General features: G+C 36.1%; 2 non-coding genes and 1 pseudogene across 2 annotated transcripts; all 3 read right to left on the bottom strand.

Moving 5' to 3' along the window:
• Positions 1–1,951: 1,951 nt before the first annotated feature.
• Positions 1,952–2,159, bottom strand: LOC132054964 (U2 spliceosomal RNA; annotated as a pseudogene).
• Positions 2,160–2,842: 683 nt separating this feature from the next.
• On the bottom strand, positions 2,843–3,036 carry LOC132054963 (U2 spliceosomal RNA). Its single transcript, XR_009414437.1, has one exon. It is a non-coding gene; the product is annotated as a U2 spliceosomal RNA (small nuclear RNA).
• Positions 3,037–9,595: 6,559 nt separating this feature from the next.
• On the bottom strand, positions 9,596–9,792 carry LOC132054961 (U2 spliceosomal RNA). The gene has a single exon (XR_009414435.1). It is a non-coding gene; the product is annotated as a U2 spliceosomal RNA (small nuclear RNA).
• Between the last annotated feature and the right edge of the window lie 5,482 nt (positions 9,793–15,274).

The raw sequence follows: 15,274 nt of genomic DNA, 5'->3' as shown, positions 1-15,274 counted from the left end.
AACAGCTGCTGGAAGACAGTCCAGGACCGCTGACATGGCATTGTCTTCATATGTTAGATCCACTGATTCATAAGTCCAGCTAGACATGTGCGAAAGTGATTGTGAAATTGGTAAACAGAGCAGTAAAAAAGAGGGTTGTCAAACATTTGATAACTGAGTTTAGTTAATCATATGTGCAATTCGATGTCAACTAACTATGAGATCATCACCCCTTTCATTCCTCGAGTGTATATGCCCAGTTCATTAGTTATTTGAGTTATGAAGGAACCATATTTTTTACTTGATTGGCTAATGGTTGCCTGTGTTATGGTTTACTGATGAAGTGTTAGAGGAAAGGATGGAAGTGCACTAAACAAAACGGAGAGAGAAAATTATTGATAAAGTACTTTTTGGAGTGAAAATGTTTGCTTTTGAAGGCCATGAACGTTAATCAGATGTTGGCAACACTTAATGTGCATGTGCAGCCATGAACAGAGTCATTTTTGTTGCTAATCTTTGTTAGTCCACAAGTTGATGATGAGACACTATTATTGAGAAGAACAAGAAATCACCATCAATTTAATCCGAGCTCTGTTGTTAAGAAGCATATTTAAAGAGCGTTCTCAATGTTATTCATTGAAGAGGATTCAAACATCCACGCTCTTTAGAACGTATGAGATCTTGCATTGACTTTTAAGAATTTGCGGTAACAAGAGTTTTAGTACTCCTTTGAGCTAATCCCTTAATTATTTCGAGCATAAGCTCAATAATGCTCGTGTGACCTATAAGTAAAGTTATTTCCGAATGAGTTATAGGTCACGGGTTCGAGCCATGGAAGCAGCTATTAATGTTTGTATTAGGGTAGGTTGAATACATCATATCCCTTGGGTGCAGCCCTTCCCCGTACCCTGCTAACGCAGGATGCTTTGTGCACCGGGCTGCCCTATAAGCTCAAGAATGCATTTATTTCCTAGTTCTTTATTTTCCTTAAAGTCAAGAATCTTGAACTTACTCTTTTTCCTTGGTTCTAAAAGAGTTCGAACACCTCATTAAGGAGGGTATAAAATCAAACTTGATTGTAATTTTATAAATTCAAAAAATAAAGAAGCTAAGCAATCTTCATCTCGAAACTAGGAAATTAATAACAGCTTCTGGATTGTTTGATACAGGTGCAAATTGTGATATCCATGAGCTTTTATTAATTTGCTGTAGCAATGGAATACATACACACCAGGGGAAAAACAAGAATATAATCAACAGTCAAGAATGTGTGGTTTGTTTATATCTTAGGAAGAGGACGTCACTTATGATGGAGCCCTACATAGTGGGCCAGCTCGAACCGATTTGCTCCATCTTGTTAAGCTAAGCTTAAATGGAAAAGGGCAATTCGCAGTAATGCCCTTATTTTGGGGTGGTCTTTAATTTTTGCCCATTAAAATAAAAGTATTTAACTTTCGCCCTTCGCCTAAAACCTCAGGATTCCGGGTTAGAACCCCTGCTCAGGGGAAAAAAAAAATTCGCTAGACAGAGGTTGTCTACAAACTCTGCCCCATCGGGCATAGTTTGCCTACAAAATTCTGCAAAACTTTCCCTTAAGGCAAACTCTGCCTTAGGGAGAGTTTTGTAGGCAAACTCTGCCTTAAGGGAGAGTTTTGTAGGCAAAACTCTGCCTTAAAGCAGAATTTTACTTGCAGGTAAGACAGAGGTTTTGAAGGCAAAATTTTGCCATTCTGCCTTGCGAATCCCAACTAAGCAAAGAGCAAAAATTAAAGAGCACCAAAACAAGGGCAATCCGCGCAAAAAAATGAACAGAAAACATTTAAAACTTGAATTGGTGGTGTGCCAATTTGTTCCATCTTGTTAGGCCAAGCTCAAATGGAAAAAAATGAACAGAACATTTAAAACTTGAATTGGTGGTGTGCCGATTTGTTCCATCTTGTTAGGCCAAGCTCAAATGGAAAACAACTTGAACTAGTGGGCTGCGTCAAGCCTGTTCTGAAGTCAGGCGAAACTCAAGAGCGCAGATAATTCAGGTGCAGATAGGAAGCTACATTAACAGAATCTTCCCCTTGAAGAATTGAGTTAATATCGTGAGGACCATTGAGCCATATATCGAATATAATTAAACTGATAAGAACAAATACTACACTTGATCTTAGCTAAAAGGCCGAGAAAGGTATAACTATCTTGTTATACGCTCTTCTTGTTTTATAATGCCTCTCAATTCTTTGCTTTGCTTTCTCTATCAATGTGGGACAGATGAACCTGAAATGCTACCTATTCTTCTCATGTTTGGAGAGTTTGTAGTGACACAAGCCTTTCGACAACATTAGTGACCAAAATTAGGAGTATGTTTTGAGCTATGTGCGACATTGTATAAGTAGATTAATGAATTCTTTGAGGTTATTCTCAGCTTCAGTGTTAGAGTCCCGCCCCGCATATGTAGCCATGATTGCCTTCTTTTATGTGCATTACACAATAAAAGGGAAGAGGGCGTTCATCTATATACTTGCAGTCCCCATATTTCAATTTCACAATAACATCTTCATCCTTGTTAAGTATATTTTGCTTGTTATTGAGTTTGAAGAGCTGCAAATTAAACATTTATACAATCACAGCGTTGAAGGGCCTGTTTCAAAATAACCATTGGTTTCCAGAAAATATTGAGTATGATGTTGAACATCAACTAGTGGGGTGTAGATTTTTTTCATATCTGAAGCAAGATTTCTGAAAATGAATTACTGAACATCCTTTCTTATCCTAAAAATACTACTCCTTTTTAATCTTCCCCAAAAAACAAATTGTAGTACAGAAAACATTTAAACTTGAATTGGTGGGATGCACCAAGCACGTGCTGTATTGCAACACATGAGCTACTGCACGTCTTTGTAGTGCAACGCATGAGCTACACTCAAAAGCCCAGATAGCAAGCTACTTTAACAGACTCTACCCTTAAAAATTAAGTTAATATTATGTGAATCGATAACCCATATCAAATATTAAACTAATAAGAACAAACACTACACTTGATCTTAGCCAAAAGGCCAATTAAGGTATGCTTTGCCCTTATCACGGGCCTCTTGTTTTATAATGCCTCTCAACTCTCTGTTTTCCATTTTCTATCGATGTGGGATGACATACCCTTAATGGCTAATGCTACCCACTTTTATATGAGTGTGACAAAGACACTTCCACTTGGGGAATTTTTTTACTTATAAACACTAAAGTAACCTATATAATAGAAAGCTACCTGCAATTTTTTGATTATACAAAGAGCATAACCTTCAACATGACTTAACTAGTTCAAAATCGTTTTTTGACCATCAAGCATACTATCAGTGTTATAGTTTAGTGGGTACCAGTAAATTTTAAACACAATAAGTATGAGTTCAATTCACACCATTTCTAGTGCTAGTATGAGTTCAATTCACACCGTTGCTGGTGCTCTTTCTCGTTATTGTTGGATTTTCTAGCATACACACAGAGTAAAGTAACTTGATATGCACCAAGTGAAAGGAAAAACAGTATGTTCTCTTTCACATTCTGGCCATTTGGTTTATTAGTTTGAATATTAACAATTCAAATATCCAGAATATTGGAGAGAAATCCTCCATTTCTACTGATTTGAATTGTTTATTCAGCAACAAGAAAAAGAAAAAGATTGAAAGAGGTAAAGAAAGGAGTAAAGTGTCAAACACTTCAGGGAATACTAAGAAGAAGACATCTTTGTCTCTTGGATACGTGGCACGATCAGATGCGTTGATAAAAAATAAACATGATACATTTGTGGCCATTTGATTAAAACTATAGCTGTACCTAGAGAAGCATATTGGAAGCTTCCTCTCACGTGAATAGCACAAGGAGGAATATAAGTTGTTAGGATATATATTTTACATAGCTCAATAAAAATAAGACAAGTGTATAAGAGGCTTTTATTTTTCAATTTCTTTTCTGCACAAAATAGATGTATATATACAACAGTGAATACTCAATACAGATCATCAAAAAAATTTTCAAATTTGTTTCTCATCAATCTTATATGGTATCAGAGCATTAGCTCGATCCAAAGTTTTTCATCATCAATCACATATCATATACAATCAAAACAAAATGATTCAAGAAAATACTGGAATCACAGACACTGGAAATACTGGGAATGTCACTGTATTTGACTCTTCTCATCCATATCATCTCAGTCACTTGGATTCACCTGGAATGAACATTGTTAACTCTGTTTTTGATGGAAGAGGTTACATAAGATGGAGGAGGGCAGTACTCATAGCAATATTAGCAAAAAGAAAGCTGGGCTTAATCAATGGAGCCTGTAAGGCACCAGATCTGACTGCACTGGACTATGAACAATGGAGCTGTTATAATGATATAGTGACAGCTTGGTTGCTAAAATCAATGACCATGGAGATAGCAGATAGTGTGATTCATTCCAAGACTGCAAAGGAACTATGGGATAGTCTGGAGTGCAGATTTGGCAAATCAAATGGGGCAAAATTGTACCACCTACAAAAGGAACTTTCTAGCTTAGTACAAGGTACAAGTGATGTGGCAGGTTATTTCACAAAGCTTAAAAAGCTTTGGGATGAATTAGATTCCCTAAATGTTATGATATGTTGTAATTTTGTGTGCACATGTGAAGGGAAAACAAAATTAATCAAATCCTTAGAAGATCAGAGGCTCATGTAGTTTCTAATGGGCCTTAATGATGTCTATACTCAAGCAAAGGGAAACATATTAATGATGAGTCCCTTACCAAGCATAGACAATGCTTATTTACTACTATTGCAAGATGAAAATCAGAGGGAAGTGTTTGTTAATGCAGCAAACTTGATTCTGCATCTTTCATGACAACAACACAAAATAGAGTTAATCAGAGATTTGCAAATCAAGAAAATAAGAGATTTGCAAATCAAGGCATGAGAGGAGGAAATCCACCACAAAGGTATCCCAATATGCAGCAAAGGGGTGGAAAACAGGCTTCACAAAGATTCAAACCAAGAAAAACTAAATACAACCCAAATGCTATCTGTAGACACTGTGGAAAAACTGGACATTTTGTAGATGACTGTTACAGATTGATTGGTTTCCCCCAAGATTTTGAGTTCACAAAAACTAAAGATTATCAAGGTCCAACAAATGCAAATGGTGTAATTACAGCAGAAGAGCTAGAACCAAGTAACAACTCACAAGCAGAGTGCAACAACACCACTCTGAGTCAATATATAAGCAGGAATCAATGTGAAGAACTTATTCAGCAAGCAATCATGGAAGTAAGATTGGGACAAGGATGAGTTGCACCTGCTGGATTCAATGTCAATGCCATTGCTGGTACTATTCTTGAGTACTCAGGGAAATGTTTTTCAGTCTTCAATTCTAGCACCTGGATTATTGATTCAGGTGCTTGTAACATATGTGTTTTGATTCTAAAGTGTTTATTTCTCTAACCCCTCTTCCGTTGCCTTTAAGTCTTACTTTGCCTAATTCTTTCAGGATCATTATCACACATAATGGTAGTGTTTCTATTCTACCAAACTTGATTTTACAAAATGTCCTTCATGTTCCAATTTTCAAATATTACTTACTCTCTGTTCATAAGTTATGTTGTCAAATCAATTGTGATGTGAAATTTACCCCTAGTCTTTGTTTGTTACAGGACCCTTTAACGAGGCTCAATCAAGCTTTTGGTGAAGTAAGAGATAGATTATACCTATTGCAACCCACTAGTCTTAGGTCTAAGGAAGTGTCAAATGATAATGTAGCTTCAACTCCAAAAGGAAGTAATTCCATTTCTGAGTCTGTTTCAGTTTCTTTTCCTGTTTCTGCAAATGTAGTTCCTACTGTTGATCTTTGGCATGTAAGGTTGGGGCATTTGCCTTATTCTGTAATGACAAGACTATCTTTCATTCAATTTTCTTCTAAATCTGATCATATTTGTGATGTTTGTCCTAAGGCAAGACAAACAAGGTTACCTTTTCCAATTAATGTTATTCATTCTACAAGATTGTTTGACATGATCCATATAGAGACTTGAAGACCATACAGATCATACACCTATGATGGTTACAAATATTTCTTGACTATAGTGGATGATTATAGTAGGGGCAATTGGACTTTTCTGTTGAGCACAAAAAGTAAAGCTTTCCCTACTTTAAAGATTTTTTTGGCACTTGTTGAAAGACAATTCAATGTGAAAGTTAAATATATTAGATCTGATTATGCACTGGAATTAGGGAAAGGTATTCAAAAGGCATATTTTCTCAGTTCACAAGGTATAATACATCAAACTTCATGTGTAGGAACTCCACAACAAAATGGAGTAGTGGAAAGAAAGCATAGGCACCTCTTAGCGATTGCTAGAGGGCTTATGTTTCAGTCCAAATTGCCTATTGTTTTTTTTGGGGGAGATTGTATTTTGACAGCGACATATCTAATAAATTGATTTCCATCTAGAGTTTTACATGGGAAAACTCCTTATGAATTAATTTTTGGACATCGACTAGATTATTAGTGCTTAAGAAGTTTTCGATATTTGTGCTATGCTAACACCTCTTCTAAGACCAGGGCTAAGTTTGAACCAAGGTCAACTGCTTGTGTATTCTTGGGTTATCCGCAAAGACAAAAGGGTTACAAGCTTATGCAACTTAACTCCAAAAGGGTTTTGTCTCTAGAGATGTATCCTTCCATGAGTCACATTTCCTATTTGCTTCTATTTCTCCATCCAATCCACCTCTGTTTCCTAATTCTACTTCTTTATCAGACTGTTCCGAACTAGATTCACACCCACTACAAACTCCTTTCAGTAATCTTCACTCATCTTGTCCCGCTTCACCTCAACTTACTCAAACACATCCTACTTCTCTTGATTCCTTTACTTACCCTACCATACCCAATATTTCTTCCCCTGATCCTCCTTCAATCCCTGCTAGAAAATCTGAAAGATTGAAATATAAACCATGGTATCTAGATGACTATATTTGTAATAACATACTGTTGACTGATGTTACAAATGCTTGTTTTGTTCATCCCCATCAACCTACTGCCTTTTCATTTAATTCTTTATCACTTCCTAATCAACATATTTTTCAATATATTTCTAACATTATTGAACCTAAAAGTTGTGCTCAAGCTTCTAATCATCCTGGGTAGAAAGAAGCTATGAGAGCAGAATTGGAAGCACTTGATTTGAATCATACTTGGGATGTTGTGGAACTTCCACCAGGAATCAAACCTTTACCTTATAAATGGGTTTACAAGGTAAAGCACAAGTCTCATGGTTCTATTGAAAGACTTAAGGCTAGGTTGGTTGTGAGGGGGGATATTCAACAAGAAGGGGTGGACTACACAGAAACATTTTCCCTAGTGGTTAAGATTACCACTATAAGATGTTTGCTCACTATTGCTGTTAAGAAAGGGTGGCAAGTCCATTAGTTAGATGTGAGTAATGTCTTTTTCATGTACATGAGGTGTCCTGCTGGTTTAAGTTCCCCTAGACCTAATCTAGTCTATTTGCTAAGGAAACCATTGTATGGATTAAAACAAGCATCCAGACAATGGTATTCCAAATTAGCAGGTACTCTTACTTACAAGGGATACACTAGCTTTCTGAATGATTATTCTCTATTGTTCAAAGGATCAGGTGCACTTATTTCTATCATAGCTGTCTATGCTGATGATATCTTGATTACGATTGTGTAATGACATTTCAGAAATCACCAACATCACACATTTACTGAGTTCAAGGTTAAACATTTAGGGGATATCAATTTCTTCCTGGGAATGGAAGTTCTCCGTGAAAAGTATGGCTATATCATTAGTCAAAGAAAGTTTACCTTAGAACTTTGAGTGAATTTGACTGCTCTAGTGCAGATGTTACTTCTCCTCTAGACCCTTACTGCAAGCTCTATGATGATAGTCCTTTATTATCAAATCCTACATCCTATCGACACCTCGTTGGGAAATTGAATTGCTTGACTCATACTACACCAGATTTGTCATTTCTTTGTCTTGACTTTGAGTCAATTCATGCAGAACCCTAAAGAAAGTCAATTTCTTGCTGCTCTTCGTGTGTTACGGTATCTTTACCATGATCCAGGGCAGGGGATTCTACTTTCATATGATCCATCTCTTGATTTGTTGGCATTTTGTAATGCCGACTGCCTTCCTATAAAGACACTAGCCGGTCCATTAGTGGATATTTTATTACTCTTAGTGGAGCTCGAATTTCATGGAATTCCAAGAAGCAAGCTTCAATTTCCCTTTCCTCTGCCGAATCAGAATATAGTTCTATGCGCAGAGTGACTGTTGAAATTACATGGTTGGTGCGTCTCCTTGAAGATCTATCTGTACTACCATCCTTGCCTATCACCGTCAAATTTGATAGTCGAGTAGCTATTAACATCGCCAAGAACCCTGTGTTTCACGAAAGAACGAAACACGTGGAGTTAGATTGTCATTTTGTAAGACAACAATTTATCTCTGGGCTTATTACTCTATCTTTTGTGCCATCGGAACAGCAGCTCGCCGACTTATTCACAAAACCCTTACATGGGGTTTCTCATCGGAACTTATTGAACAAGTTGGGGGATATTTCTTTACCCACCAACTTAAGGGGGGGGGGGGTATTGGAGAGAAATCCTCCATTTCTACTAATTTGAATTCTTTACTCAGCAACAAGAAAAAGAAAAACATTGAAAGAGGTAAAGAAAAGAGTAAAGTGTCAAACACTTCAGAGTATACTAAGAAGAAGACATCTTTGTCTCTTGGATACGTGGTACGATCAAATGCGTTGATAAAAAATAATCAAGATACATTTGTGGCCGTTTGATTAAAACTACAGTTGTACATAGAGAAGCATATTGGAAGCTTCCTCTCACATGGATTGCACAAGGAGAAATATAAGTTGTTAGGATATTTATTTACATAGCTCAATAGAAATAGGACAAGTGTATAGGAGGCTTTAATGTTTCTATTTCTTTTCTGCCCAAAATAGATGTATATATACAACAGTGAATACTTAATACAGATCATCAGAAAATTTCTCAAATTTGTTTCTCATCAATCTTAAATAGAAGGAGAGGGCCTTCAATGTTTTACTGTTGTGAATTGCCCAAATTACCATTACAGCTAACTCTAAACCTGTCAAAATTATATGAAGGCCTGCAAAAGTCATACAGTAATAATGTAAATAAATGTACGTGTTATGATACAAATGTGCGTTTCTTTTCAACTTTTTGCTGTTAAAGTCGGGTTATAACTATTTAATTCCCACACTGTAGAGACTAGGAATCATGCGTTTTGATGATTTTCTATATTTGTACAACTCTGCTCCTGTAGAAAACTCCTAGGACGCGAAATGAAACCATTTAACATAAGTTTTATGGAAACACTTCTTGGTTTTAAAGAATTAACACAACACTAATATAACCAGAGTCCAAGACATTATATGTTTGACTGTGTGTACTGCGCTTCTGTTGCATTAAACAATAACAAGAAGAGGGTTCTTAATCTATATACATACCAAAGATTTCCATTTCATAATTTCTACACTATAATTTGTTCAATCTTATGTAGCCCTGCACAAACAGAAACAATTAGCCTTGATTTGGTGGAGTGCACAAGGCCAAGGTTGTAGTGCAACACCAAAGGTGACACACGAAGGCCCAAGTAGCAAGCTACTATTATGAGCCTTCCCCCTTAAAAAATTGAGTCAATATCGTGTGAGTCAATGACCCACATATCATATATTAAATTGATAAGAACAGGTACTACACTTGATCTTAGCCAAAAGGCCGAGAAAGGTATGCATTACTTGGTTCGTGGACCTCCTCTCTTCTCATGTCTCTCTACTCTCTGCTTTTCATTTTCCATCGATATGGGACTGAAGAATCCTTAATGCTACCTACTTGTATATTATCGTGACAAGGACATTTTAGAATAAAGTTTATTTTATTTATGAGCAATTAAGTATACAACATAAACCTCAACATGATTTAGCTAGGTTACCGACGTTCAAAATTACTTTTGACCTCCAAGCATACTATCAACATTTGTAATAGAGTGGTACTAGTGAGTTTCAAACACAAGAGGTTTGAGTTCAATTCTCATTGTTCCTTTTCCTTCTTCCCGGTCAAAGTACCTCTATGCGTGAGTTTATTTTTGCACGTGTACTAGAACATGTCTTAAGTAATCTTCAGCATATACGGTTTATTATTCAAGCATGTATAAGGTTATTATTTGGTGCAAATTGTTACAAATAATTAAGATATTAAATGGACTAAACTGCATCATAGTAAACCATCCTCCTTTTAGTTCCATTTTGGTTATTTCTGCCTCAAAACTTCTTTGCGTGTTCGCGGTGATTTCCCTAGTTACTTGATTACATAGATATCATTCTTGGTTTTAAGTGATTGTGCTTTTATGCTTTTGGCCCATTAGCTGCATATGATGTGAATTAGGGAATGGGCAGCAATTAATTTTGAAATCAAGTAAATGGTTCGTGGGTTTAAAATTATGAAGCAGTGTGAATCTTATCATTGATTAGCGGAAATTTACTTGGCATAGCTATAGTATTTTTCTAATTCACACATCGTAACTAGTGCATTAACATACATTTACTGGACTATACCCAACGAAAGATACACATGTATCCCATTCTCCCCAAAAGTCTTCCGTTTTCAATCCATTTTCTCTCCCATTCTCCCCAATCATAACTACAATTTTCGCCATTTTCTCTGTCCTCAATATTTGCACGATTTGGTTAACCTAAATCATTTAGCCGCACAAATAGGTAAGTGCTTTTGGGTGGTTTTTTCGTTGATGTATACATGTATTTGTTCATTGTATCTTCTTCAATTTCACTAATTACAAGCCTGCCATGCTTAGGGTCTTTACAAAAAGCTTGCTTATCGATTTTAATGGCTGAAGGACACATTCCAACCAGGGTTACTCAAGGTACACACAATTTATTCGATGGTCCATCTTTTGATTTAGGCATTACTCAACAACAAAATGTAATCAAGGCTCTACTGAAAAAATTGTTGCAGAGACACGTAGTAAGAATCTTCATGACCCAATAAATATGCAGCAAATGGATCAAACTGAAGTTGCAAAATCAGCCAAGCGAAAAGATGTTGTACCAGTTATAAAAAGTTCTAAAGTTGCTGTAGAAAAGAGGAGAAAAGTAAGCGACCTTGCTTCGGGTAAAGATGTTGTTGAAGAACAACCATCGGTAGCAATGGATGAGGTGGAAGCAACGGAGGAGGAGGTAGTGTATTTGACTTTTGTTCATGAATAATCTATGTTTAGATACATTGTATGAGTTATGATTTGTATGACTATTTTTTTGTGTCAATGTATTTGTGTATTTTGTATACAACGATCTTTTATATATACATTTATTAGACTATATATAACCTTAGCTATTAATGATACAATGTGTATTTGTTTGTTACTAGATGTATTTTACTGTATTTCTAGTTTTTGTTATAATTTATATATGTTAGCCTTCTGATATATTCAAATACATAGCACACTGGATATATCTTACTGTAAATTTTTTTCTTCAAATAATTGTTTTTGAACATATTATAGGGTTGGTTTACTTATATCCACATGTATTTATATGTGTTGTGTGTTAGTACACATGGTACACATGTGGATATAAGTAAACCAACCCTATAATATGTTCAAACAAAATTATTTTAAAACCAATATAATAAGATACATCCAGTGTGCTAGGTATTTAACTATATCAGAAGGCTAACATATATAGATTACTGAAGCTTCTTGTAAAAACCCTAAGAAAGACGGACATGTAATAATCAATCAAATTGTAAGATGGCGGACTTGTAATCAATGAAATTGAAGAAGATACAATGAACAAACACACACGTAAACATCAACGAAAAAACCACCCAAAAGCACTTAGCTATTTGTGGTGATAAACAATTTAGGTTAACCAAATTGTGCAAATATTGAGGATAGAGAAAATGGCGAAAATTGCGGTTATGATTGGAGAGAATGGGAGAGAAAATGGCGAAAATTGCGGTTGTGATTGGAGAGAATGGGAGAGAAAATGGATTGAAAACGGAAGACTTTTGAGGAGAATGGGATACAAGCGTATCTTTCACCGGGTATAGTCCAATAACGGTATGTTATTGCACTAGTTACGATGTGTAAAGTAGAAAAATATTATAGCCACGAAAAATAAATAAAATAAAGAGTTGTATTATCCATAAATACCTCTTAGAGGTGTCACACTCTTTTTTCACCCCGTGATAAATACATGTTTTTTATTAAAAGGGATTTTCCAATTGAAGTGACGGTTTTAATTAGGGATTAATTATTTTATAGAGTCGCCATTTGGAATTGATGGTGTTCTAATTCACCTTATAAATCCCTTATCAAAAGGAAATGACTCTTTTATTATTGGTCCGCAAAAACAAAGGACCAGGTAAGGAATTCTCTTGACCGGGGAGAAGGTGTTAGGCATTCCCCGAGTCCAGTGGTTCTAGCACGGTCGCTTTATTGACTTATATTTAGCTTAATCTAGTTTTTTTTTTGATAAATTGTGTTACAAGCCCTGATCTGCTCGTGCTTTTCATTGTTGAACTTTTATTAGTCTTAACCTAGATGCGTAACCACATTCTGGATCTTGGCATAAACCGGCTTAGAAGTGCAATCGCTTTCTTCACTCGTATGTATCACACCCAATTGGTCTCTGTCTCTACGTCTTGATTTGGATTAAAGAAATTTAATTATTAGAACAATTTTTTCAAGATGCGTAACCGTATCATTGAGTTTCTTTTAAGCGTCTCGAAATAAGATGCGTAACCGCATTTTGACAGAAAAGAAATTAATTATTAAAAAAACGAATTGGCTTAGGCGCGTAACCGCATCCTTGAGTTGTTTAAGCATCTCAAAATAAGATGTGTAACCGCATTAATCGAGACAAACATTTTAAAACGTTCCTAAAGCTTGTCTAACGTTAAAAGCCATTATTTGTCTCTAAAATTCGAGACTTATTATTTGGTTAATTTTCACTCTTTTAACAACAGGTTTTGATTATATTCACCACCCATCTTTCTCCCTTATAATTGATTTTTCCACTCTTTTCTTTTATCATTGACAACGAGGTATGAAATAATTCGTATCTCGTCTCCCTCAACTCATACTAGGCCCATGCTATTTATCGGAACAATTCAAGTAATTCTCGTACGGCTCAATACCGTATGCTCAGCTAACAGAAACAAAAGCTCAAATAGAAACATTACTGTATACTAGATCTATCCTAACTTTATTGGAGTATAAAGGTTCGGGTTTTTTACGTACCCATCAATTCTTTCTTTTTATTTTTTGTCACGTTAATATATGTGTATATATAATGTAATACACCTATATATGTAAAATATTTACATATGATAAATACACACATTCTTATTTTATGCATTGGGCCGGGTTTGGCCCTTTTTGGGCTGGCCTCGGTCCTTTTAAAAAATAAATGGGCAGCCCCCATTTACCATTTTTAGTTGACCAAACACCCCCTCCCCTTCCCTTTCCCCCTTTTTCTCTCCAAACCCTAGCCGCCTCTGCGAGATTTTCTCTCTCCTCGTCATCTATGGCTATTTATAGCAAAATGGCAGGAAAAGGAGAGTTTGCTCAGGTCGAGCATGGCCAAAACGAGCAAAGCATTGAATGCTTTCACTCATTTTCACCTAACACTGCCCAAACACGTTACTATCTCTATTTTTTCTCATTTTTTTTACAAATTCAACAGTAAGAACTCTGAAATCCTTTAATGAGTTTTGTTTGCATCCCATTTTGAACTTTGTTTTCTCATTGGTTTGTTAACTCTATTGCAAAGAACAAATCTTGACTAACTCTAGCCAAGCAAACACCACAAAAGGTTGAAAATCTGTCCTGCCAAGAAATTCTTAAAAGTAGTGTAGGAAATACAAGTTTAGAACAAAAGACAAAGACTTAACAACTTAAAGGACTTAAGACATTGACAGTGATTGGAGAAATGGTCCTTCAGTTGTTGTAGCTTTGTTCTTGATGAGCGCTTTGAGAGCAGCGGCGGCTACTACTTGTGAGAGAATAATTTTTCTAATTTTCAAAGTGTTAGGTTTGCACTTGTATAATGTTGTATATGGACAGCAAGTGTTGAGGTGAAAGGGACATTGCATCATCCACTAGTACACTACGTTTGTGAAACAGATAGTGTCGGCACTTTCTTTTCGTAAAGTTGACCGAGCAACGGCTAGAACCTGATCACATCTGGTCCTTCTATAAACATAACCTGTAGCTGTGCTGCCGTACTGCTTCCAGTTGGTACGGTGTCAGCCATCTTTACAGTTGTGGAGTTTACTGAAGCAATGGCTAGAACCTGATCTCATCTGGTTCCTCAGTTGGTCCCTCTATAAACATAACCTGCAGCTGTGCGGTGTCACTGTAGAGTTGATCGAGCAATTTCAATGGCTAGAACCTGATCGTATCTGGTTCCTCAAATGAGTTTGTCAAATCATCAAAACACGAAATATCATAACTCATCAAGAAGGGACAACCTTTTCCACCCCCTTCCACTTCAATAATTTTGTATCATGCAGGAAAACCTATCCTATACACTTTATCCAGTTAAAGAAATAGAACAATTTTGTGTCTTACAAGAAAATACTATACTGTCGATCTATCTCAATCCATTTTCTTGACTGACATGATCACATATGTGTGCTCCTAGCTTAATGAGCTTTATTGCATAAAACACATATTGTAGAGGCGAAAAATCAAGCGTTTTGATGATTTTTGCATTCTTAAAACTATGTTCCTGTAGTATCTGGAGAACTCCCACAACGGTAAAATATTACCAATTAACATCAGTTTTATGAATAGCCAATTAACAACCCTGGCAATGAGCGAAGGGAGAAATGAGGCTTGATATGAATAGTTAATTGATTGAAGAAATAAAAAGACCAAAAAACAAAATTTTGTCTAACCCCAATAATTGCTGGAAAAATTGGGCGACTATGTTGACCATTAAAAGTGGTAAGAGTGTAACAGCTTATTCTGTTTCCCGTTGCCTTTATTTCTTTCATGCCCGCCCATAATTGCAGCTGTGGTTCTGCTCCATTTCTTCTAAGCCTCTTGAAGGCCGCTTTTTCCTCCTCCATTTACCCCTTATCAATGAGAAATATTGGGTCTCACTGAGAAATTAAAGAACGATAATACAAGAAGTGGGAAAGCAAAAAGGCCAACACATGCGAATGACTAGCGCCATCCATTATGGAAA

This window comes from Lycium ferocissimum, chromosome 4 (assembly GCF_029784015.1).
Source record: "Lycium ferocissimum isolate CSIRO_LF1 chromosome 4, AGI_CSIRO_Lferr_CH_V1, whole genome shotgun sequence".
NCBI lineage: Eukaryota > Viridiplantae > Streptophyta > Magnoliopsida > Solanales > Solanaceae > Lycium > Lycium ferocissimum.
The sequence above is the reverse complement of the archived record's forward strand: the minus strand, read 5'-3'. Positions and strand labels throughout refer to the sequence as shown.